The sequence below is a fragment of the Salvelinus sp. IW2-2015 genome, linkage group LG31 (genome assembly GCF_002910315.2).
Source record: "Salvelinus sp. IW2-2015 linkage group LG31, ASM291031v2, whole genome shotgun sequence".
Classification (NCBI taxonomy): Eukaryota; Metazoa; Chordata; class Actinopteri; order Salmoniformes; family Salmonidae; genus Salvelinus; species Salvelinus sp. IW2-2015.
This window is the reverse complement of record NC_036870.1, coordinates 10,906,221-10,928,816: the sequence shown is the minus strand read 5'-3', so window position 1 is coordinate 10,928,816 and position 22,596 is coordinate 10,906,221. Positions and strand designations below refer to the sequence as shown.

Below are 22,596 nucleotides of genomic sequence, written 5' to 3'. Positions count from 1 at the left end.
TCCCATTATCAATACTTCTCTCGTGACTCATTATAGCTTGGTGTATAGGCGAGCCTCGCTGAGAGGAGAACTTCAGCTCTTTGATGGCCTGAATAGAGACGCTTCCACCGTATTTGTTAGTTAGCATTGCTCGTTGACGTGGCATAACATGTTATTACATTATATTGCAGTTTAGGCCACTGACTGTACAAAACATTAGGAACACCTACTTTGTCTTGCCCATTCACCCTCTGAARGGCACACACACAATCCATGTCTCAAGMCTTAAAAATCCTTCTTTAACCTGTCTCCTCCCCTTCATCTATACTGATTTGAAGTGGGTTTAACAAGTGAAATCAATARGGMKCCATATCTTTTACTTGGATTCCCCTGGTCAGTCTGGCACGGAAAGAGCAGGCGTTCCTAATGTTTTGTACACWCYGTGTATATCCAGAATGAGACACTTTTCGACCATTGAAAGTGACTTGAGACAAAAAAGCTGTGGGAGAGACTTTTTTTCATTCCTGTGAGTTTGTAGTGTTTGATGGTTGAAAGAAGCTGCATGGAGAGAGTGGTCTGAGAGAAACACTGTGCAGTAGTTTGGAATGACCAGGGGGTACAGTTAAAGCTTGTTGTGGCTGGCTACAGCGTGGGAGGGAGGCTCAGTCATTGAAAGAGACCAGAGAAAAGAGGGGGAGAGCAAAAGAAGATGGTTGAAAGAAACTTGAGGGAAAGAATATAGTGCACGATTTATAATTCAGAGGTTTCTGGATCGGAGGAGATATGGGTGGGAGGTTGTTTAGAGAGGCCAGTGGGAGCGAGGCATGGTAGCTGTCTAGAGGGAGGGATGCTAGTACTGGGCTGAGGAGGGATGCTAGACCTGTGGCTGGAGGGAGGGATGCGAGACTGTGGCTGAGGGAGGGATGCGAGACTGTGGCTGAGGGGGGGATGCGAGACTGTGGCTGGAGGGGGGGATGCGAGACTGTGGCTGGAGGGGGATGCGAGACTGTGGCTGAGGGGGCGACTGTGGCTGGAGGGGGGGCGAGACTGTGGCTGAGGGGGGGATGCGAGACTGTGGCTGGAGGGAGGGATGCGAGACTGTGGCTGGAGGAGGGATGCGAGACTGTGGCTGGAGGGATGGACTGCTAGACTGTGGCTGGAGGGAGGGATGCTAGACTGTGGCTGGAGGGAGGGATGCGAGACTGTGGCTGGAGGGAGGGATGCGGACTGTGGCTGGAGGGAGGGATGCTATACTGATGCTGGAGAGGGATGCTAGACTGATGCTGGAGGGAGGGATGCTAGACTGATGCTGGAGGAGGGATGCTAGATTGATGCTGGAGGGAGGGATGCTAGACTGTGCGCTGGAGGGAGGGATGCTAGACTGTGGCTGGAGGGAGGGATGCGAGACTGTGGCTGGAGGGAGGGATGCGAGACTGTGGCTGGAGGGGGGGATGCGAAGACTGTGGCTGGAGGGGGGGGAATGCGAGACTGTGGCTGGAGGGGGGGATGGCGAGACTGTGGCTGGAGGGGGGGGATGCGAGACTGTGGGCTGGAGGGGGGGGTGCGAGGACTGTGGCTGGACGGGCAGGGATGCGAGACTGTGGCTGGAGGAGGGATGCGAGACTGTGGCAGGGGATGCGCTGGGGGAGGGATGCGAGACTTGTGGCTGGAGGGGAGGGTGCGAGACTGTGGCTGGAGGTGGAGCGGAGGAGACTTGTGGCGATGGCGAGGATGCGAGACTGTGGCTGGGAGGGAGGGAATATGCGAGACTGTGGCTGGAGGGAGGGATGCGAGACTGTGGCTGGAGGGAGGGATGCGAGACTGTGGCTGGAGGCTGGAGGGAGGGATGCGAGGGATTTCTTATAGAAAGTTTTTATCTCCCTTTAACTTGCAGCTTCTGAAGTGTTCGTTTTTTTTCTTATCCCTTGGCTTTGTTGGGTGTGGCCATGTCACTAGATGGGATGGGAGGGATGTTACCCAGTTGCCACGAGCAACCCTGGAGTCGGTAGAGTTCTGTGTGGCAATGCCCTTGGGCTTAGATCAGGGAATAGGGGTGAGGGCTAAGTGTATGTAAGGTGAATAAGGGTAATTTACGAATCCCCCATTGAGATATAATATATTTTATTCTGGGGATGCCCCACTTTTTCTCTCTCACACGCACACACAAAGAAGAAAAATAAATTAAACAAGTATGAAAGTTTAAAGACTGCAGGTGAGCCTATTATGAAGATGATTGTTTTACCCATAGAAATTGTTTTTCCCAGTTAGCTAAATGGTTAGTTGGGGACCTAGAGGTAGGGTGACTACATTTAAAATACCCAAATACGGGACAACAGGATGACAGTTCCAGCTAAACTTGGAGGACAGTTGCCTATAACTACTTGTGCATCATGCCAACTGTAAAGTTTGGTGGAGGAGGAATAATGGTCTGGGACTGTTTTTCATTGTTCGGCGCTAGGCCCCTTAGTTCCAGTGAAGAGAAAATCCTAATGCTATAGCATACAATGACATTCTAGACGATTCTGTGCTTCCAACTTTGTGGCAACAGTTTGGGGATGAATTGGTACTCCGACTGCGAGCTAGGACTAATCACCCAACATCAGTGCCCGACCTCACTAATGCTCTTGTGGCTGAATGGAAGCAAGTTCCCGTAGCAATGTTCCAACATCTAGTGGAAAGCCTTCCACAGAAGAGTGGAGGCTGTTATAGCAGCAAAGAGGGGACCAAACTCCATATTAATGGCCATGATTTTGGAATGAGATGTTTGATGAGCAGTCCACATACTTTTGGTCATGCAGTGTATATTGAATTTGCAACTAATGAGCATGSAGAGCCTCACAAGTTTGAAATGACCTTCTCTTTCAGTCTAATACTGCTATTTACTTACTTTTGTATCTATTCGTCAGAAGCACACTTTTTGTAAGTAGTTATAGGRAACTATCCTCCAAGTRTAGCTGGAATTTAGCCCAAAAGTATTTGAGAAATGTGATTGGTTGACGATCAGCCTATGACATCGGCCTACTGTATGTCTCCTCCAACAACGATTGGAGAAGTGTTCAACATCACCAGTACCACATCCTTCTGTTCTATATCTATTCATAAGTGCAATGTGACTGRAATGTTGGAATGTCTGAATGAAATACGTTTTTTTCCAAATTTGTGGTGTTTGAATTTGTTGATAAAATGCTGTACATGATTGTTTGGTTGCGGGACAAAGGGACAAAATGCGGGACTGTCCCGCACAATCCGCGACGTGGTCACCCTACCTAGAGGTAAAGATATGTCTTTAGGTCTCAGACAAAGTGACCTCACACTGAACGTTTCACAAAACCTCTACAGACATCTGCTAAACCTACAACTGYCAAGACCTCCCTTTCTCCCTGCAGCTCGTCTTTCCTTCTCTCGTTTTACTCTGGCTCGCGTGGCTAGGTCCCTCCATTGTGGGAACTGCCATGCTTGTCCAGGGGCTGTTCTCATTCCCTATAGGCACGAGTGTGTCCGTGTGTGCGTCTTTTTTGTGTACTCTTCTGACACTTCAAGCGTTGGGGCTGGGGCCGCCATAAGGGTTGGACATGTCTCATTAGCGTAATGCCTTTTCTGTTGGAGGGTCATTATAGCSGACATTGATCAGTGGTACTCTGTAATGGGAGCCATTTGAGTAGCCTTTTCATTAATTGGGGGTTATTTAAAGAGACAGGGTCAGGAATGGCTTGACTTTGTYGATGTTGCCATAACCACTGATCTAGGATCAGATAATCCTACCCCCAATCTTAACCTAAACTATTAGGACACGAAAATGTATCTGACCCTGTATCAGTAATTAGGGGTAACTTTTTTAAATTTATTTTACATGTTTAGAAATAGGAAGGTGTCAAGGCTGTCCTGTCTCTAACACTTTGGCTGGAGGGAGGGATGCGAGACTGTGGCTGGAGGGAGGGATGCGAGACTGGCTGGAGAGGATCCTAGACTGTGCTGGAGGAGGAGATCGCAGACTTGGCTGGAGGAGGATGCCGACTTGGCATCGGAGGGAGGAATGCGAGACTGTGGCTGGGGAGGATGCTAGACCTGTGCTGGAAGGGATGCGAGACTGTGGCTGGAGGGAGGGATGCGAGACTGGCTGGAGGGAGGGATGCGAGACTGTGGCTGGAGGGAGGGATGCGAGACTGTGGCTGGAGGGAGGGATGATGTTTAGAAATAGGAAGGCGTCAAGGCTGTCCTGTATCTAACACTTTGCTGGTCAAACTCCGAGGTGTTGCTTTGTCTATCTGTAATCGGTGTCAGTTCAGTGTGCACAGGAGATACCATACATTACACTGCATCTGTTGTGCCCCAAGTATTTCCACTAAACGCGGTCTCTGAAAAGCAGCCTAGCCAGTTGTACCAACCACAGCAATGTGGTTTACCCCCTGATCAGAGTTGGTGTGTTTTTGAACCAGCGACGTGACCAATGGATGTACATGTGAATGCACAAGAATAAACAGTACAAAGTTCTGCCAGTTAAATCTTTGTTTTCATGTGAATGTCTATACAGTATGAGGGAATTCTTTCTCTTGACTAATTTGGAATATTCTTTTTTCCCCCCATGAATCTTGGACTGAACTCTCCTCTGGCCCTGGTGTCTTGGTTCACAGGTATGTTAAAAAATCCTCTCTACTTCACTTTCTGTACTATTAGTTTCTTTTAGCATTCTGTGTGTCTGGCATGGTGTGTAAGGGTGGCATTTGCATGTTCTCCAGGCACACTTGCCAGGGGGCCGCACTCACATAGTCCCCACGAGGGGACTCTTGCGGAGAAGGAGTACAGGGTGCACGTGGGAGCAGGTTATCAATGGAGGAGGTGTGGCTCAGCAGCTTTTGCAGTAGCAGCTACCCACAAACCCTTTAAGCTATTAAGAGACCAAAGGAAAATGGGGTGCCCCTSTCTCGCTCGCAGGAAATATTCAGAGGACACATGACTACTTTTGGAAAAACTCGCTCATTTTTCWAAATAAAAGCCTGAAACTATGTCTAAAGCCTGGTCACAGCCTGAGGAAGCTGTAACCTGGTTGATACCCCTTTAAATGGAGGTTAGACGGGCCAGGGAACACAGATTTTRTTTTCTTCTCAGGGTTACATTTTCTCAGGTTTTCGCTTGCAGAATAAGTATTGTTATACTCACAGACAATATTTTGACAGTTCTGGAAACTTTGGAGTGTTTTCTATCCTAATCTGTAAATTATATGCATATTCTACGATCTGGGCCAGAGAAAATGTCCGTTTACGTTGGGCATGTCATTWAAAAAAATWAAAAAATCTGACCCCTAGCGCTAAGAAGTTAAGGAAGAACAAATGCTAATTCACCGACTATCAAGGGCATCYGAGAAAATATTAAAGGTTTTTACTTGGTTGTTTTTAGAGTGCACTTTTTGATGGCTGCCGAGGACCGGCTAACTCAAATATGAAATGGCTGTGTTTATAGAAAACACAGGGCCTATTTATTTGGTGGCTGCCCGCAAACCTGCTGGCTAAGGCTAATCTGTCAGATGGAGCATCGTACTGCAATTATGTCATGACTCACACGTTCTCTTTGAATGTCCTTCTCACTTGTTCAATAGATGACTTGGACCGTTTAATTTATAAACTCTCTTTTGCAAGAGAGACTTGGAAAGCTGCAGGGTCAACAATAGATGAATGTTCTGTAACGTTTTGCCCTACTGACCGAGGCCCAGATAACACGTAATAGGTATGTTACCTGAAGTACAGGATTGCGAAAACCCCCGGCGCTAATGCTAATTGGCATACTAGTTCCCTTCTCTCTGGATAAAGTCTCAGTTCAGTCCAATTTCGCTGACTGTAGTTCAAGTTTAAGAAGTGTTCTAAACTGTTTGTGGTCGTCAAATATGCGATCTGTGTATCTAGACCCCTGACCATTTAAAAAAAAATCTAAGGCACCTGTGTCAAACTCATTCCACGGAGGGCAGAGTGTCTCCGGGTTTTCGCTCTTCCCTTGTACTTGATTGATTAATTAATGTCGCTGATTAGTAAGGAACTCCCCTGACCTGGTTTCCTTAATTGAAAGGAAAACCTAAAAACCAGCAGACACTAGGCCCACCATGGAATGAGTTTGACAGCCCTGGTCTAAGGCAATTAGAAAATGAAATAAATCAATTAATAACACAAGGGACTAACAGAACTATTGTACAACAAAGCTCATTGCTTGGAATTGTCTTTGGACTCCTCTGTGTGTGTGGTCAATTTGAAACAGAAACATGGCGACAGGTTGGGTAAACGGCAGCCGTGTGAGCCCTGAGAGTCTGGCTACTTATTCRTCCCGGATCTCAGAATTCCTGCCTAATCCCGCATTGGGGAGATGGAGAGCAGATTAAGCGACGGGAAATATCCTTCCAAAAGGCCTATTCCCGCTGCTTCTCCGAGCCCTCGCAATCAGATTTCCGGGGATTTGGACGGTGTCTCCAACCTCATTTCCATCCTCTTGGCTCGTTCGTCTTCAGGGAGCGACGGGAGGGATGCTCCACACGAAGGCACACCCACACACATACTCCCTTGCATGCGCGCGCACACACACACACACACACACACACTTGCACACGTACTTGCCCATGCACGTGCACACACACACGTGAATTGTGTTGAGGCCATGTGATTCCAAGTCTTCAGAGAATGCAAAAGCTTCTTTAGTAGATTCAGATATTTCAAATTTGGTTATCAATGAACCTGTAAACTACTTTGTATGTGCAAACTGTACATATTTGGACTTATCCAACTATACAAAATCACAGTTCCAAATTAACTTTGTTGCACAGAGAATGGTGTCTGTAGGAATAATTTGAGCGTCAGTCTTTGAGGCTCCCGAGTGGTGCAGCGATCTGAGGCACTGCATCTCAGTGCTTGAGGTGTCACTGCAGACACCCTGGTTCGAATCCAGGCGGCATCACATCCTGCCGTGATTGGGAGTCCCATAGGGTTTGTAAATAAGAATTTGTTCTTAACTGACTTGCCTAGTTAAATAAAATAAAATAAATATATATTAAATAAGGCGGCTGTGTGTAGTGCCTGAGGGCTTGTCTACAGCACAGGAGGTTGGTGGCACCTTAATTTGGGAGGATGGACTCGTGGTAATGCCTGGAACGGAATCAAATATGTCAAACACAAGAGCTGTGTTCGAATACTCATAGTAACTGTGCTATTTGTGATGTAAATTGAGTTCATACTATGTTTATTGGTCATAGTATGGATATAGTTAGTATGCCAAAAGTTCCCAGATGTCGTACTACATTCGCCAAAATGCGAAGTATACAAGCAATGGACACTATTTCTATGCTTTTAGGGCCCATAATGCAATTCTTTATAAAATGGGCATACCTTCACGTTTTCAGATTTGAAGAAAATGGCGGAAAATATGCAGCCGAAGTCCGGCGAGAGCGGATACAAAATCGTTGCGTTAACTAATTATGACAAATGTTAAGAAAATGTTGATGTAATGAAGTAATGACCTTTCAAATAAGTTACGTTATGTTGGCTGACAATTTGTCCTTACGAACCGCATAGCATATCATTAAAGCAGTATGTTCCGGTATGTTCGCTACCTACTGTAACGATAGTTGGCTACTAATACATCAAACTTGCCAGTATATTTACTTCATGCTATCTAATTACCCAACGTTTATTGACTTGGTTATTCATTGCTTAGCTAAGTGGTATAGTGGTTCGGGTGTGTTCGTAAATTCTCACTGGCTATCTACTGATTTCAGAGCACTTTCATCTGACTGTGCCAGAGCACAGAATAACTGATGAATTTACGAACGCCCAACACACGTTGAATGTGGCCAGTGTCAGTAAACATTGGCAAAAAGCATATTTAAATTGTTGCCAGCAGCACATTTATCAACTCTCTGGATAACATAAACTGCCTAACCAGCTCTGCTAGAGCGAGTAAAATGATCKMAGTGAGGTGTTCTCTCATTTGTGTCTGGAAGTAGCTAGCCAGTTAGCTTGGGTGCTTGACTGCCGTTGTGAGGTCAGAACACTCTGCTCAACCCTACTCCTTGACCACAGGGTCCAGTGTGCGCTCCGAGACTAGGGAAACGCTCTGAATTTATGAACMAACAATCTGACAGAYCCCTGAATTTATCAACCCCCAGAGCGCACTCTGGCACTCCAGATGAAATGTACGAACACACCCGAAGTCTAGCTAGTAATTTGTTATGCTAGCAGGAGTTTGCGTAGCAACAMRATCAACTTCCGGTAGACAGAGTACGCTSAACCGCTCGGATACCGTTAGTTTACAGTATACTAAAAGGAACTAATAGTATATACTCATTTAAGTATGTAGTATACAGTATGTTAGTATGGGTATTCGAYCACACCTAAGGTTTCCATGTGTTTGATACCATTCCATTTGCTRCGTTCCAGCCAGRATTAAGAGCCGTCCTCCCCTCAGCAGCCTCCACTGCTCTACAGTACTCAAGCCAAGGTACAGGACATTGATCCCCTGACGGGAACACAATGAGAAGGTCGTTAAACACCAGGCTGGGTTATCGAGTGGATATGCGGAGAGGAAATTCTTCCCTGCTAGAGGTTTCCCCACCGAAGGAGGTTGTGTGTGTGTCTTCATATGTGAGTGTGCGTTCATGAATGCACTTGTGCACATGCCCATAGATATCCTCCTCATCCCTCGCTCCTCCAAAAGCCCAGTTGCCGTCCGATTAATCTTGAGCGGCTCGCCAAGCCTAATCAAGCTAACCGTCTAATCTCAATAAGAGATTTACTCCAGTCCAGATAAGACTATTCTAGTGCTGAGCGATTAGTGTTTTTTGAYGTCTGTTCGGTTTCTGTTATATGTATATATATTATTTTTATCACTGATTTTCCATTTCGGTTTCAATCATTTTTTTTAACATGAAATGCATTATGAAATTAAGATTTTAGAGCTTTTTAATGGAAATTCCAAAGCCCAAAATAGTGTACGTTCAATTGCCATGACATTGAAAATATTCCATTGTCTGTCAGGTCCACKRTGGGTAAATAGAAAAATAGGAAATTACTATAAAATTGTGTATTACTTAGTTTGTATTTGATGACTTTATCATTTTTCATTGTTTAGTCAACTCTTCTCTGCTCAGCCAGTAGCATCCAGACAACCATCTGACGTTATCTCTGCCACTACTCCCCATACTGTACTGTATTTAGTCATCCTATTTAGCTAGCCTGCCTAAGTGTTATGCAGAGCTGCCTGACAATCATTTTACTCGTTCTTCAAAGTAGATGAGGCATACTTTCATCAACTGTCTCTATCCCTCTCGTCGTTGTGAACATTCCTCTCTTGTGCAGTCTGTGTGTGTCTAACCTAATGTAGCAGGTGAAAAAGTGGATCCGTCTTTGTCCGAGCCTGAAAAAACGGGTGCAATGGATTATGGTAATTYCAGTTAATTACAACGTTTCTGAGCTGAACTATATTAGTTGAATATTTGCTTAGTGAAAACTACAACTCCCTTCCACCCAGCGTCCCACATAGTTCTTGACTTYATTTCTCTAGTGAAGGATTTGATTTCTCTCTAAACGGCGCGTTGGGCTCTCAAAAAAATATATAAAAAGACCTAAAAGTATTTCAAGTAATTGAACCGATGTCGGTCAATTAGCTGTTTAATAACCAAAAAKCCCCAGAAATGTTGGTGAATCGCTCAGCACTAGACTATTCTAACGCTGTCTCGCCTGTGACTAATCCTGGACTATGTGGAGCCAAATCAGGCCCTAGTGAGAAGCCCTTATCAGATCCATCCCATAGAGGCGTGTTGCCAGTCTCACCCCCATCCATCGTTACGGGGCTCAGCCTTATCTTTAGGACAGATGTGCCAACCATACAGACTACTGACAGGCCCTTTTTATGTGCCACAAGTGCAGATCCCAGATCAGATGGTAGCCGTGCCAGGTGAGTGGGTGGGTTGATGGATGGATGAATGAATGGATGGATGAGGGCCAGGGTTAGCATGCACTTTATCTGTATTCAAAAACGGTAAAAACGTAGACGGTAACCATAACTTTATCACTGCATTGTATCAATCCCACAGCATGTCATTGCCTCTTTTAGGAATGTYCAACAATTGCATATACCTCTTGTAAGACTACCATATTTGGTCGTGACCCCTCCCACGTTTATCACTCATGGTCATGCATGTGCGAGTGTGTCCATGAGCATCTTCACAGATTAACACCAGAGCTTGCACAAGTCCTTTTGATGGTGTGACTGTGAATTCCAGGTTCTGAAAGATTGACACCGTATATTGCACTACTTCCGTGAACGATATAGCTTCGGGTGTGAGTGTGTGAATTCCTGCTTTTCAGATATCAATAACAGACATAGTGGAAATGTGTTAGTGTTTTACGTTTATAAGGTTACACGTGACGCTAGTGGTGTATGCAGCTGTTGGTGTGACAAATACAGTGCATTCGGAATGTATTCAGYCCCCTTGACTTTTTCCACATGTTATGTTACAGTCTTATTCTAAAATGGATAAAACAATTTCCCCCCCCTCATCAATCTACACACAATATCCCACAATGACAAAGCGAAAACCGTTTAAAAAAAACGTTTTAACAAATATATGAAAAATGTAAAACAAATACCTTATTTACATAAGTATTCAGAGCTTTTGCTATGAGACTCYAAATTGAGATCAGGTGCATCCTGTTTCCATTGATCATCCTTAAAATGTTTCTACAACTTGATTGGAGTCCACCTGTGGTAAATTCAATTGATTGGACATGAGACTAGTCAGGATCGAGGAAAAGATGAACAGAGCAAAGTACAAAGATCCTTGATGAAAACCTGCTCCAGAGTGCTCAGAACCTCAGACTGGGTCAAAGMTTCACCTAACAGGACAACGACCCTAAGCACACAGCCAAGACAACGCAGGAGTGGCTTCAGGACAAGTCTCTGAATGTCCTTGAGTGGCCCAGCCAGAGCCCGGACTTAAACCAGATCGAACATCTCTGGAGAGACCTGAAAATAGCTGTGCAGCAACGCTCCCATCCAACCTGACAGAGCTTGAGAGGATCTGCAGAGAAGAATGGGAGAAACTCCCCAAATACAGGTGTGCCAAGCTTGTAGTGACATAACCAAGAATATTTAAGGCTGTAATCGTTGCCAAAGGGGCTTCAACAAAGTACTGAGACTGGGGACTTATGTATGTGTGTTATTTCTGTTAGTTTTTTTTATAAATTTTCAAAAATGTCTAAAAACCTGTTTTTGCTTTGTCAATATGGGGTATTGTGTGTGGATTGATGAGAGAAAAAAAACAATTTTTAGAATAAGGTTGTAACGTAACAAAAAGTGGAAAAAGTCAAGGGGTCTGAGTACTTTCCGAATGTACTGTAGCTGGGCAGAGTGGATTATTTTGTTTACGTCTGTTTGCATGTGTAATTGTGATTGTGTGCGTATGTGTGTGGGTATYTCTGCTGTGTATGTTTGCGTGTGTGCGTGCATATACAGTATTTATAACATATGATTACAGTATTTGTGTGGTATTAAGACAGGGTTATATATGGGCTAGTAGGACTTAACACTGCTGAGCTGTGTGCATTGTGTATAGGAGGCAGTAAAGCTGACATTATAAAAAGCTCAAAGTAATGGAGCTTAGACCAAATGTGGCCTCTGCTCTATGGTCGGCTGTTCGGGGATTATTCAATGTAAAACATGACTGGGAGCTCTGTTAAAGCCAGATATCTTTGACGAAATGTTTAAAGAGTCCTGGTGACTATCCTACTTAACACTTGATCACTCGACTAGTCGTTCAATGACAATGGCGCATTTGGCACCTGTTTTATTTCGACATTATGATTAACTACTCAATGGATGACACCGAGTTTGGAACATGCAGGACGTGATTCTTATCACATGCACGTTGTGCGTTCARCGTATACGCGCCGTTCACTTTGAATCGGCCCCTCATGGACAGCGTAAAAAGATCCATCGGCAAGTTTCTGCTCATCTCGGAGCATTTTATCCATGTCAAAATATTGCCAGGCGAGTTGTTCGTCGGGCCAAGACGACCAGCAGATAACATTMCCAATTGAAACGCGTCCAAGACTCTCACAAACCGCATCAGAAACCGCACAGGCCACCTTACGTTCCCACCCCTTCTGTGTTATGAACCTTGTTCCACCTTGTTGTGGATTGGATTTAGTGGAGTTGCATGGTCTTTAGGTAGGCAAAGAATTCCGCAACACAGGAAACGTCACGGTGTCCATGTGACGTGTGTTAGGGTGGAACGAGGGCCCCAATGCTTTCGGTTCCCCCTGGAACCTGGCAAAACACTACACATGGCAAGGCTGCCTTTTAACACTGCATTCCCCACTTCTGAGAGAGCTGTGTGTGTTGTAAGGCTTCTGTTTGTGTTTCTCTTTACGCCTGCAGACAGATGCGGCCTGTCACACAGAGAAATAGGCAGATGCATTGGTAGATGCACACACACACTCATGTACACAGACACTTATGTCCATGGTCTCTCACACACACCGACACACACAAACAGGTTCTCAGTATCAGTCCTGGGAGGGTTATGGTTGCCTAACCTCAACCATAAATTAGTCAGTTACACTAAGCAGCAGAGGAGCAATTAGGTCCACATTCCAGGGTATCCTCGGTCATCCTGTAACCTTTGAACCTCTGGGCCTTGTAGAGACATGTCAAGCCTGTTGGCATTTTTTGGCCACAGATCGAATAGTCAAAAAAACATACACACACACTAGGCCTCAGCCCGTGTACTGTAATCCATCAGTGATTGCGAAAGTGAGGGTCTTTATCGTAAATGCCTAAACAAGACAAATCATATCTATCACAAGGCAGCCAGTGTAGATGGAGAGGATTCTAGGTATCTGMCTCTGGCTCAGCCATGTTTACAGGGAGCATGGAGTGTGTCTACGTGGAAAGATGGGTGTGGACTAGGGAGGGAACAGCAGGAGGGGAACGGAGAAATGGATCGAGATGTCAAGGTGAGTGGGAGGGCAAAGACGGACAGACGGGGAGGAGGAAAAGAAGCCGAGACCAGTAGGAGAGGGGGAAGAGCGAGAGCGTTGCTTGTTTATGACGTTTGCAGAGGTGGAAGACGTGCCATGGGGAGATTAACTGTCTCAAGCCGAGGAATGTTGACTGCTGGAGTTTATTTCCATATATCTACCGATCACACCGCCGACACACACACACACACACACACACACACACACACACACACACACACATGTACTGCCTGAGATTGTTTACGACCACTATCTTTGCTTTGTCTGGACAGCGAGAAGTACAGCGAGGATTGCGGAGTTGTTTTAGGGAGGGAGGTATGGGGTAACGTGTTTTGAACAGGAACCTATACTTCAGGGGAGTTTTAACTTGTATTTTACTTCCACGTAAGACTTTCTCCTCAAGTTGACCCCAGAATCAACATCCAGGCAATATGTTCAGTTCAAACCAGAAGAAAGCAGTTGTACGGCCTATCCTACACCATGATGGAGGGTGGGATGAATGTTCAATTAAAACGGATTGGGAACTTCAGGTGGTCACAACAGTACATTTCGTCTTTGCAGAATCCACTACACCTGGTAATGGGTTTGTGAAAAAAATATAACTGCTGTCGTCAGATCATTATAACTGAAATCTATTGTGGAACTATTGTGGATCAGAAGACTCTGTAGGTTAGAGGGTGGTGCTAGCACCAAGGGTGGTTAGTTTGATTCCCGCAAGGGTCACAAGAATAGTTCTAAATATATATTATCATCATTTAGCAGATACTTTTGGATAAAAGTGTCTTAAATTACCTATTGTAATATGATATTGTATTCCAGTGCGACTCAGTTCATCTCTGTTTTTGTGATGTAGCCCTGAGCTCTATGTACAGATATCAGGATGGGTTTTTGTTGCCGTTGTGTGTGTGACTTTTTGTGCGTGTGTATGCAGTGTGTGTGTTTTGCGTTGACGCTGTGTGTTTATACAGGTGACAGCCGGGTGGCGGCGAGGGGCATTTTAGAAGGGTAATGGGATGCATCGGCAGGAGTTTGAGTAAATATCAACGCGTGGGTGTGAATATTCACAGTGGGCATACAGTAAACGGACACACGCACACACACACACACACACACACACACACACACACACACACACACAGAGGGCTCTGGTTTGAATCTCCTATCTGTCATATCAGTGCGGAGAGAGCCCTCTTGAAAAAGCGAGCCACAAAGTGGACCCTGTCAAAATGGCATGGTCTGAAAAGTGTCTTTGAGACACACTGCTCATGATGTCAAGCAAAACGGATGTTATTGTTGTGTTTTTTTATTTTCTTCGTCCTACAACCTCCAGACACTGACAAACGAGCCTTGTCACCAGCAGTGGCAAGTTTTCTTGTCAGTCGGCAGCATCTCTATAATGGGGTTGCTTAGGAGGAGACCTACTACTCTCTCAGCCAATTAGAGCGGTCCAGGAACACCACAGGAGCCAATTAGAACATGCCTCAAACTCCTGAGGAGCCAACTAAAGGAGGGTGAGTTGTGTGGTGTTGGTGACAATTGTTTTGGAAGCAGTGAGGACTGAGGCAAAGTGTGTGTGTGTGTTCGAGCCTGCACGTGTGCGTCAAGAGAGGACATTCTGATTTAGAGCTTCAGGCTAACTTCGTTACGGTTCTCTGACATCACRTGTGGAAGATATGTCATGGTCTGTGCCAGATTTTTTTTGAAATATCTCCCAAGTGTGGCGCTCCCTTAAAGGTGAAAGACCAGTTGTCGTCTTTATGGTTATATGTTTACAATGTAGACGGGTGGATTTCTGCATGTAAATGTTCATTTGTTCGCTATGTCTTTCAATGCAGAACATGAATTTCCCTTGTAACAACACATTCACAAATTAAGTATCATGATCAATTGTCAGTCATCATGACTAATTACATGCCTAAACATCTCCGTATCCCTTTAAGAAACATCACAACAACATTAAATATAGGCTTTCTGAGGCATTCAACTCCCAGTGATAGTTTCCCCTCATCCCCTTTAATTCACTAGAGGCCATAATCTCTGCTATAGTCTTATAGAGAGATTTACTAAAGCCTTGTATAGGCTTAGTCGTTTACCAGTAAGTAGACCTAAATCTTTCACAACATCGTAATAACAATAGGGAGTAGGAGTTAGTCATCCATAGACTGATCTAAAGTCAGTTTTGCATTTGATCACTTATTTGTTCATATTTGGATGTGAACAATTTAAGCTGATCTTAGATTTGTGCCTATTGTACCCAGAGCTGATGATAACAATGTAATTTTGCATTTGTTAGTGTTAGGGCTTAGTGGGTTGAGTTGAAAAAATGACACAATGTGTGAACTGTCTGTGATTTATTTAGAATTCAAGGCACACTTAACCAGCATGGCTACCGCAGCAATACGCCATCCCATCTGGTTTGGGCTTAGTGGGACTATAATTTGTTTTTCAACAGGACAATGTCCTAACCCACCTCCAGGCTGTGTAAAGGCTATTTGACCAAGATGAGTGATGGAGTGATGCACCAGATGACCTGGCCTCCACAATCACCTGACCTCAACCCAATTGAGATGGTTTGGGATGAGTTGGACCACAGAGTGAAGGAAAAGCAGCCAACAAGTGCTCAGCATATGTGGGAACTCCTTCAAGACTGTTGGAAAAGCATTCCAGGTGAAGCTGGTTGAGAGAATGTGCAAAGCTGTCATCAAGGCAAAGGTTGGCTACTTTGAAGAATCTCAAATATAAAATATATTTTGAAATGTTTAACACTTTTTTTGGTTACTACATGATTCCATGTGTGTTATTTCATAGTTGTGATGTCTTCACTATTCTACAATGTAGAAAATAGTAAAAATAAAGAAAAACCCTGGAATGAGTGGGTGTGTCCAAACTTTTGACTGATAGTGTGTGTGTGTGTGTGTGTGTGTGTGTGTGTGTGTGTATACACACTTCTAAAATCAAAGGTGCGCCTCTGCTTTAACGCACTTCTTAAGCCCCACTGACACATATCAAATTAGTGTCGTGGAGGTATACAACTTATTAATTATGTAGTACAGTAGAGAAATCATGCAGAAAGTACCCTACACAATCGCAAAGCACGTGAAATATATTCACATGCGGCGCGCAGCACACAGCCTAGTTTCAGCGGAATATCTTCTGCAGGCAGCAAGGGCGCGCAGCTCTCAACTGGTTTTGGCATGGAGRAGCTCACAGAAGAATMACATCGATAGGGTAGGTAGGAAAGACGTTTCAACTTAGCATTTACTGGTCGATGTCCTAACTAAGACAACAATGGGTATGCAAACAAGGCATTYAAAAAGTTTTTAGTCCAAGGTCTTAGTTAGTAGGCTATTTGTGATGCGCAATTCAGTCGTCATGCCCTGTTTGCATCAGGGGCGTAGGCATTGGGGACCCAAGCCCACCCAATCCGATTGAACAAAAATAATACATTATTGTTACCAAAATACTCCTCAGCACCCCACCCCCCCCGACTTAGAACATCACATTTTTAGTTGTTTTTCTACAATTAAAAAAATAATGATTTTGAGAGGGCAAAACTGAAAAATATATAGGATAACGAATAAAAAACAATAGGAAAACACAGGATTCTTCACACAGGGTTCCTTTCCTTCGCTGGGCAGGCCATTTAGGCAATTTTAGTATACCCACTTCTCCAGACTCCACTACACCACTGCATAGGGCCGATGGAAAGACAGCAGCCACACACAGCATGATGTTAAAGATAAGCAGTCCATTCATTCAGACATAATAAACCAGTAGGTCCCAATCYTAAGACTACAAAAACACAGCCATTAGACATTTCCCAATCTGAATAAAACTATTACTTAACGTTGCAAAAAAAACATTTACCGGTGACCTAAAGTGATGCGCTACGGAGTTTATGCTTGAGCGTTCAATGAACTGTACGGTGAAACACTAGGGATAATACGTTTTTCATAGGATATCAGTTGTGGACCAACCCATCCCTCATGAATGTGTGTGAGCTATATACTCATAAGCATATTTCGTACACTAGCACGCACCAACCCTTTAATAAAGTACTTTTATTATGAGACTTGCTTCAAAGTACAGACATGTTATGCATGTCTACCCACACACAAATATTGCACGATACACATACAATGTCCCTCTTGTGAGTGGTGGTTGCATCTGAAACCGGTCTCTGAGAATTAGAAACACAATTCTCCATAAGTCACAAAAGCAACCACAGAGACATGTTCATAAAGCCACACACACACACCTACACACAAACAGTTAGCCTGCGTCCTTAGACATCTGTAATCTGTCTGATCCAATTAGCCAATTCCATCAACAGCCGTAGAGGGAGGGGGGGGGGGGTTCCTGGGCAACAACCGCCTTGAGCAGTCGCTCCAGGCAACACAGAGGCACCCACTCCACCTCACCAGTGGGTCTTCAATTAGTTCTGCCTGGCTACTCCCTTGCTCTGTTTCTTTATCTCTCTTGCTCCCTCTTCTCTCTCCCTTTCTCTCCCTCTCTCTCTCTCTCTTCCCTATCGCTGCTTTTCTATCACTCTTTTTCATCTCTGTCTGCACTCTTCCACCACTCTCATTATTCTCTCCTCCTTTCCTTACATTCACTCTTCTCCTCATCTTCCCTCTTCCTTCTTATGTTGTCTTTGTTTATCCTCTCTTCACATCTTTTCCTTCCTCTCTCCCTCACGTCTCCCTCTCTTCTTGCTCTCCACCTGCCATCTTCTCCTTTAATTTGGACAATTTSCCTGCATCAAAAATACTGTTTTTCCCCCCTGTTTTGGACCAGTATACGAGAGTTATGGATAGAGGTGGCAACAAAAGAGCTTATGAGACCTTGCTTTGTTCATCCCCTTATCACAGTTTGCCCCATATTTGGGGTTAATTGCTCAGTCCCGTTTTGACATTTTGTTCAAGCCCTTACTGTTGGAATGCATCCTKCATTAAGTTTGTTCCATTGGAAGAAAAACAGTTATGTTTATACAGTCGGAGATATGGATGAACTCTGAATGTCTGCCTGCCTGCCTGCCTGCCTGTGTATGTCTATGACCATGTCCATTGTGTCTCTGTTCTCCCGGACATTGTTTGTCATCAGGCAGTAAGCCATTCTGATTACCCAGCTGACGATAAGAGCAAAATCAGAGTGGGCAGTGAAAGCACATGACGTCTTTGTCTCGTCGCTACAGTGTGTAGTCTCCTGCGTTGTCCCAAATGGCATATCCTAGAGTTAACACAGACAGATGAACCCGTGGAAAATAGAGGGGTCCCGGGATTAACCCCTGTGGCACTCTGTTACTAAATTGACCCCTTGAATAACCCATCCACCATTGTAAAAACGTCAAAACCACCCCCAAAGGGTCTGTAGGGTTCATGGCAATGTAAACCGGGCCAATCCTTGACCTTGCTGCACTCCACTTTACTACGGTTGTAATCCCATCAGTGATTCAGCCAATCAGCTCCTTGTAATTCCCCTCAGCTAACCCCCACGTCATCTGTTAAGATGAGGTTGCAGTAGAAGTGCTCTGAGGGGAGTGGCTGTGGTGGCTCTAGAGTGTGTGTGGGGGGGGGGGGGTTCTGGAACACTTGAAGCTCTGACGTGTGCGTGCGTGTGTGTGTAAGTGTGTCCGTTTCCCTCAAGTATGACTGGGGGGAGGGCGTTTCGCCTGTTGGGCAGTGATGACATTGCTTTAACAGGGTGTAATAAGAATCAGAGGTCTCTCACTACCTGTTACCAAGGGCAACCAGCAAATGGCTTCCAGAGGGGCTGAAATGCGTAATCTCCATTGGACACGTTCGCACATACACAAAGGTGCATACACACACGCACACACAAACTCATTTCAATAGACATTCTCTCCCCTCTGCAAAATACCAGCGGGGATCGTATCATTAGAGCTCTGTAGTGTGGAGTAGTAAAGTTCCTCCCGTGATGAAACGCTCTTCGCCATGTTTTGTGAGTAATCGGGAATCGTTATGGTTATCCCACAAGGATGTTCAGCACTGTTCAGTGGAACTGATGTCTTCTTTGTCCCAGAACAGACTGGAAATTCCCTGACTGTTTGGCAGTAATTTATTGATGCGCTCGTTTCATAACAGGAAGTGAGGTCACGCCAATTGATCACAAGTGACGGTTCCGACCTAACTGTCAGGCTGTTGGACAGCCATGGATGAGAAGTGATGAAAAAAGAAGACGAGACCAAATCGGAAGAGAGGGGAATGAATGAGTGAAGGAATAGAACACTGGAGAGAAAGTGAGCCGGGGAGAAAGTCAGGAGTCCTAATACAAACCGAAGGATCGGCGAGGAGGGCGTGTTTGAGAAAGAGGGATGGACATTTAGAGGGGAGAAGTTGAGTGGAAAGGAAAAGAGAGGAGGAAGGATACAGAGGTTTTCATTAGGTGTGAGGGGGAGTGGAGTCAATGAATCATGGCCTAACGAGGATGGGCCTCATTACGACCCGGTGTTGCCACGGGGACAGATTGAGAAAATGGACTTGGTTAAGGCAGGCCGGGATACTCGTTAGAACTCGTTAATCATTGGTCACAACCATGTCTGCTAGCTTCTTGAGGAACCATCTTTGTTCTTGAGGGACACATTGAGGGAAGTGTAGCTGTAGTTTAAGTCAGATTGACGAGGAGATGGGCTCGAATATGAATGAGAAAATGGGCACCACGGAATTTGGAACTAAAACAAGCAGGGGGGGGAATAGTTGCTCATTCACCCAGCCACATAATTTCTGAACATTTGGACAAATTCAGAGTAAAGTTTCTGGAGCACTTATTTGTCTTTGCGCTCGTGTTAGTGGAAGTCTGAAAGACTCCATTAAGTCAATGGTATACTCCACATTGAGCCCTATCTTTTCAAACTTTAAATATGGATGAGCAAAGAAAGTTGATCAAAGACACGGTCATCACACAAGTTATTACCTGGATAGTTGTATTTAGTAAATAAAAGTGTACTTTTAATTTTTATTTCGCCTTTATTTACCCAGGTAGGCTAGTTGAGAACAAGTTCTCATTTGCAACTGCGATGAAAGCTGATATAGCTGATGAAAAATCAAATATGGCTCAGCTTAGTCAGCTGGAGTGTGCTGTCTGTTTGTCAGGCTACGCTCTCTTTTTGCTGTTAGTTTGGCTTAAAAACCCGAGATCAGATGAACTCTCTCTGAACTCTCTGTAGGGACTTTGTAGCAAAGTATAAAATACACACACCTGTAACTGCATCAGCCAATTGTAAACCCTTTTTAGGACTGCAGCCTCCTTGCTCAGAATTTTCTTGTATGTAGATTTGTCTGTCCGCCCTGTTTGAGCTTAACTTTTCTTCACCTCTTTCTCCTTTTCCTGTCTCTCATAACCATTTTCCCCAGTCAATTATTCTCTTTATTGCGGATGTCGTTCTCTCTGCCACTTATTCATCCTTTTTCAACCCTCCCCCCCCACACATCAACAGCTTCTACTATCAATTCTTCAATATATTTCTATTTTTTTTTTCCCCTTTTCACTCCTGCCCCCCAAAATCACCCCCCTTTCGCTTGGGGGTCCTCCTCACCCCTCTGCCCCTTTTTTCCCATTCCTGCTCTCCTCTGCCTCTCTCATCATCTGCCGTCGCTCTCTCTGCTTCTCTCTCTCTCTCTCTCCCTTTAGTTATTGGTCTTTGTCTCAGCTCATGGTTAAATCCAGATAGTCTCCCTGTAGACATGTTGGCCATGAGAGGTAGCTGTCACAGGCACGCCCTTTTACGCAATCACTCTCTCAGATCGGTGTCCTTATTGTAGATTATTTTTCACTGCCTTGCCTAGAGGGAAACTGGAATCAACTTGAAAAATGGCTCCATTACCCAAGCGTTCTAGGACCGGTAGTATCTCCAGTCTTTGGAAGGGCTAGAGATATGGCCAAGCAAGCTGCATTGATCTTTGTCCTAACATACCATTATTTTCTCCCAAAGCCAAACTGTTCTCAATAAATCTCAAATGCATCAATGGAGTAATTCATTGCCCCCCCCCCCCCAAACTCCGGATAGCTGCCTGGTGTCAGCCAAACATCCAATTCATCCAGTAGTCAAACAACTTGACAGACAACTTGTTTAAGCATGCATCAAACACTCAATGAAGTTTGTCAAATACAGTACAAACGACTCCCGTTGTGATGGATTCTTTTATTTTTGAATGACGGAGGGATTTTGTGACTTGATGTACAAAAAAAAACAAAAAAAACATTGGCAGTGTAAAAAGATCATACAGAGAACACCATTATCGTGGAATAAGCGATATAAACAAAGGCATTTCTAAAATGAAAGGGCCAGCGGAATGAAGAAAGAGGCTGTACTTTGGGTAAAAGAGTGATGGATAAAGAGACTGTAGATCAACAGAAAGGCAACAACCGGGCTCGTTGTGGAATATAAAAATGATCTGTATTACAAATCCTGACTCGGAGGAAGTCGAGCTGACGGACAGATAGAGAATGGGAAAGGCATCAGAGGGTGAAATGGGGGAAAACGGCATATCAGGATAAAARCCTCAAACATTGTTTTGTTGGAGAAAGTACAAGATAAAAAGGCAGTGACGGGGTAATACAGACAGATGATGGATCATAACAATAGGGCCATTATGAGGCCTGAGGGGTTTCCATTCGTCTCTTATTCGGCTTCCTATTGGCCAGGTGGTCTCTCTGGGTTGCCGTTGCCACGGTAGCAGGTTTGTGCTATGGCCTCACCTCAGTGGTCATGTTCCTCTCTGGTAAGATTAGATTAGAGTGCCTCAGCCAGTCTCCTGTGGGGCTCCGCTGTGTGTTTTAACTCTTGAGCTCACGCTCGTTAGTCAAGTTAAATTATAATTGGACCAAGGCTTCGTTTCCAAAAAATCTGATTAGTAAAGGTTATTCAACAAAAAAAAAACGTTCCCTCCAGTAAAAATGGTCAAATCCAGGAAATAGGCTACTTTTAACATGATTGTTTTTGTTTTAATCGTGATCGAATAGCACGGTAAGGAAGGAAGTTATTCTAATGGTAGTTCTTTACTTTTATATTTTTTGGAATTAATAGTTACATTTGCAGACAGGATTGTGTCGTCATTTTATGATCGAGATCTATTTACGTGGATGTCGTCAGTCAAACCTAATGCCACTGACCGCCATTCCCCACTAATAGGGGACCATGCTGTGGTCACCATTGAAGTTTTGAGTCAACCACTCTTGCCCTCCATTGCGCCCCAAACAGATGGATTTGTCAATGTTTGTATGCTGATTACATTAGGAGGCCCTCTCTCTCCCACTCTGTCTCCCTAACTACAATCGCYAACCCTGGATTGGACGGTCAGAGGGGTGAAGCGAAAATTAGACGGGGCCATTTTGTTGTGTGTTTAGAAAAAGTTGACGTTTCTGATATAAACGTTGTCCTTCTTGTCGTCACAGGACTTGGCTGAGGACCACTCTGCGGGGGTCCACCCCCACCTCCCTCTCTTCTTTCTCAACCATTGTTTCTTCCACTTCCTGTGAACTTCGACGACAGTGACTGATTGCACGCTGCATCTGCCAGTCTCCGCAGGTTCAAGACTGTGAGTATCGATGAGTTTCCCTCCTATTGCAGGGTGGTTAGATGTTT

At 44.6% G+C, this 22,596-nt stretch overlaps 1 protein-coding gene across 3 annotated transcripts in view; it reads left to right on the top strand.

Moving 5' to 3' along the window:
• Window positions 1-22,596, top strand: part of LOC111955939 (semaphorin-6D-like) — a 102,267-nt gene that overhangs the window by 32,046 nt on the left and 47,625 nt on the right. For 2 of the 3 annotated variants that reach the window (XM_023976327.3, XM_070436281.1), the window contains exon 3: window positions 22,407-22,549. The exons of the other annotated variant lie outside the window; for it this stretch is intronic. The gene's annotated coding sequence lies outside the window, so the exon portion shown is untranslated. The remainder of the gene's footprint in view (window positions 1-22,406; window positions 22,550-22,596) is intronic. 3 annotated transcript variants of the gene reach the window in all.